This window comes from Mandrillus leucophaeus, unplaced genomic scaffold (genome assembly GCF_000951045.1).
Source record: "Mandrillus leucophaeus isolate KB7577 unplaced genomic scaffold, Mleu.le_1.0 Scaffold55, whole genome shotgun sequence".
Taxonomy (NCBI): Eukaryota; Metazoa; Chordata; class Mammalia; order Primates; family Cercopithecidae; genus Mandrillus; species Mandrillus leucophaeus.
The window spans coordinates 4,310,591-4,314,827 of NW_012105919.1; the positions used below are offsets into that span (position 1 = coordinate 4,310,591).

Genomic DNA, 4,237 nt, shown 5'->3' on the forward strand with positions numbered 1-4,237 from the left:
CTCAACAACAATGCAGCCTCAACAACAATGGAACCTCAACAACAATGCAGCCTCAACAACAATGCAGCCTCAACAATGCACCCTCAACAACAATGCAGCCTCAACAGCGATGGAACCTCAACAGCAATGAACCCTCAACAACAATGCAGCCTCAACAATGCACCAACAACAATGCAGCCTCAATAACAATGCACCCTCAACAATGCAGCCTCAACAATGCAGTCTCAATAACAATGCAACCTCAACAACAACGCAGCCTCAACAACAATGCACCCTCAACAACAATGCACCCTCAACAACAATGCACCCTGAACAACAATGCACCCTGAACAACAATGCATCTTCAGCAATGCAGCCTCAACAATAATGCAGCCTCAACAACAATGCAATCTCGGCCGAGTACAGTGGCTCATGTCTGTAATTTCAGCACTTTGGGAGGCTGAGGCAGGTGGATCACCTGAGATCAGGAGTTCAAGACCAGCCTGGTCAATACGGTGAAACCCTGTATCTACTAAAAATACAAAAATTAGCCAGGCATGGCGGTGTGCTACTGGGGAGGCTGAGGCAGGAGAATCACTTGAACTCAGGAAGTGGAGGTTGCAGTAAGCTGACATCGTGCTACTGTACTCCAGCCTGGGTGACGGAGTAAGACCCTGTCTCAAAAAAATAAATAAATAATAAAAATAACAACAACAACAATGCAGCCTCAACAATGTTTGCGGGTACCAGCTGGGGGCCAGTTGGGGAAGACTGGCCTGCAGCAGCCCGGCCTGCCCTGTGGGACGGCAGGCCCCACCCTAAAGTTACCCAGACATGGCCCCAGAAGTTTCCAGACTCAGAAGCAGCAGGGAAAGGGAACCTTCTCTTCCAACTTCAGCCAGGTCCACCTGCCTGGGTGCCTCTCCCCTGCCTCGAGTCAGATGTCATTATAATTCCCTCTGTTTTTAACACTGAACTCTAGTTAATGACATGCACAAGCGGATGTCTACCACTTATTGTGAAGTGCATCAAGAAACAACATAGATGTGTTAGGCCGGGAATGGTGGCTCACGCCTGTAATCCCGACACCTTGGGAGGCCAAAGCGGGCAGATCACTTGAGGTCAGGAGTTCGAGACCAGCCTGACCAACATGGTGAAACCCCATCTCTATTAAAAATGCCAAAATTAGCCAGATGCGGTGGCATCTGCCTGTAATCCCAGCTACTTGGGATGCTGAGGCAGGAGAATCACTTGAACCTGGGAGGCGGAGGCTGCAGCAAGCCAAGATTGCACCACTGCACTCCAGCCTGGGTGACAGAGCAAGACTCCATCTCAAAAAAAAAAAAAAAGAACAGATGGAGGCATAGACAGACAGGCATGGACAGACAGATGACAAAGCAAAGGCAGCCAAACGTAAACAGTAGAGCCTGGGTGGTGGGAATATGTGTGTCTATCATACAAGTCTTTTAACTGTTCTATGTTTGAGTTTTCATAATAAAATGGAAAAAATCTTTATGAGGCTTTTTTTTTTTTTTTTTTTTGACTTGGAGTCTCATTCTTGTCACCCATGCTGGAGTGCAATGGCACGATCTCGGCTCACAGCAGCCTCCACCTCCCAGGTTCAAGTGATTCTCCTGCCTCAGCCTCCTGAGTAGCTGGGCTTACAGGTATCCGCCACCATGCCTGGCTAATTTTTTTGTATTTTTAGTAGAGATGGGGTTTTACCATGTTGGCCAGGCCGGTCTTAAACTCCTGACCTCAAGTGATCCACCCACCTCGGCCTCCCAAAGTGCTGGGATTACAGACATGAACCACCACACCCAGCCCTTAAGGTTTTTGAAAAAATGGCAGCTATAAGTATCTATTGCGTGCCTGCTCTATGCCAGGCATTGTGCGAAGGGCCTAACAGACACTGTCGTCTTTGATCTAACAATAGTCTTGTATGGTGGGTACTAGGATGGACTCCATTTTACAGATGAGGAAACCAAGACTCTCAGACTTGACTGACCTGTCCAACGTGCTCAGCAGCACAGGGCCTGGCACCTCAGCCTGACTCTGAACTTGGAAGGATGCCGCCTTCTGGGTGAAGGAGGGGATGGATGAATGATAGAGGAGTGGTAGCAGCAGAAATGAATGAGCGACAGCCAAAGTGTCAGGCACAAGACAGTCTCCTCTGCGGGAGAAGGAGGAGCTGACCGCAATTCTCGTTCTCTAGAACTGGGGAGGAGCCTGCAGATTTCAGCTGCAGGTTTTTATATATGCAGTAGGATAAGTAGTGCCCCACCCCCAACAAAGTCACGCCCATCCAGAAGCTCAGCATGTGGCCTTGCTTGGAATAGGGTCATTGCAAATATAATAAGCTAAGGGTTTCAAGATACAATCACCTTGGACTTCGGGTGGCCCCTAAATCCAATGACTCATGTCTCCGTAAGAAGAAGAGAGAGATGGCCATGGGAACACAGAGGCAGAGACTGCAGTGATGGGCCCACTGGGCAAGGAACGCCCGGAGCCACCAGCAGCTGGAAGAGGCGAGGAAGGATCCTCCCCCGCAGTTTGGAGGCAGCACTGCCCGGCTGACGCCTTATTGCAAACTTTCGGCCTCCAGAACTGTGAGAGACTCAATTTTTGCTGTTGTCAGCCCCCTAGTTTGTGGTCATTTATGACAGTGCTAGGGAACTAACACAATCTATGGTATACATGTCACACATGGTTGCTGACACATTTTCAAGCAGTACAGAAGAGTAAAAGGGATTGAATGTCCCCTCCCCACTTCTCTTCCTTCCACACTTAGCAGGCATCCAACACACAGGAAGACAACACGAGGTACTGTGCAGGGTGTTTCCAGGCACTGTGGCCTTTCATCCTCCCAGCCACCTGCATCCTTCTCATCTCCAACCCACAGATGAAGAAACTGACAGAGTAAGTGACAGAGCCCAAATCTAAATGCAAGCTCTTAACCAATGCCTATCCTCCCTCCCTCCCCATGGGGTGCCATATTACACACACCTGTGGACACACACCCCTCTAGACATGTGCATCAATTCTGAAAACAGAGATGGGGCCGTACAATAGGTGAGTGTTTCAAAGCGACATGTGGTTTTCAACCAACGGTACACCATGGACATCCTTCCATGTTGATGTCTCATGCAATTTAACGGTAGGAGCATTTCCTAAACTCAGCACAAAGGCGGTGGACACACACAGACACACACATTTCCTAAACTCAGCTCAAAGGCAGTGGGCACATGCGCAGGCACACACATTGCCTAAACTCAGCACAAAGGCAGTGAACACACACACTCTCACACACACACACACACACATTTCCTAAACTCAGCACAAAGGCGGTGAACACACACACACACACACACACACACCCAGAAAAGAGGAAATAGGTCCCCTGAGGGGCCAACCCTAAAGCCTCATTACCTGGAACTGCCCTAGAATCTACCATGAAAGGGAACCTATTAAACCGATAAAAAGGGTCAACAAAGTTTGCAGAGGGTGTTTACCTTTCAGAAAAGAAAACTTTTCAAGCCCTAAGTAGCTGTTTGCTTGTGGACATGACCAGTGTGAAAGAACCGCCCTGCCCCCAGCTAATAGGCTCTGCTGAGAGCCTATTCAACAACTTGTGCCTCATGCCTCTGGGAGAAACGGGAGACATTGTTCGGCCTCATAACACTCCAAGTGCTTTCCCACCGTGAGGCTTAAAACCAGCCCCCAGGCCATCTCTTCCTCCCCAGCCTACGTCTTCCTTGCTGAGCCTCCGGACTCAAGTCCTCCAGAATAGACATGCAGGAATGGGACTGCCGGCTTGCGGCTCAGGGGTCCAATCTGCCTCCCACTCACAGGGTTTTGTTTGCATGCGAGGCAGATTTTCAAATAGAAAACAATTCACCTAGGAATCTCGATTTCTTCTCCAGAGGACCTGGAATATCTGGCCACATGCTACCCACCCAAATCACCCAATTTCTGTCACCTCCCCTGTGGGCAGCGCCGGGATATGGTGCTCAGCCCGGCCCTTCCCCCTGCATGCTTATCCAGGAAGCTCAGCTGGTGTCATCAATCTCATTTTACAGGGGAGGAAATTGAGGCCCAGAGATGTCCTAACTTCATTTTTTTTTTCTGAGATGAAGTCTCACTCTGTCGCCCAGGCTGGAGTGCAGTGGCGCAATCTCAGCTTACTGTAATCTCCACCTCCTGGGTTCAAGTGATTCCCCTGCCTCAGCCTCCCAAATAGCTGAGATTACAGGTGTGC

The 4,237-nt window shown here is 49.5% G+C and overlaps 1 protein-coding gene across 1 annotated transcript in view; it reads right to left on the minus strand.

The window, feature by feature from the left end:
- Positions 1 to 4,237, minus strand: part of SLC8B1 (solute carrier family 8 (sodium/lithium/calcium exchanger), member B1) — a 62,300-nt gene that overhangs the window by 1,759 nt on the left and 56,304 nt on the right. The window lies entirely within an intron of this gene.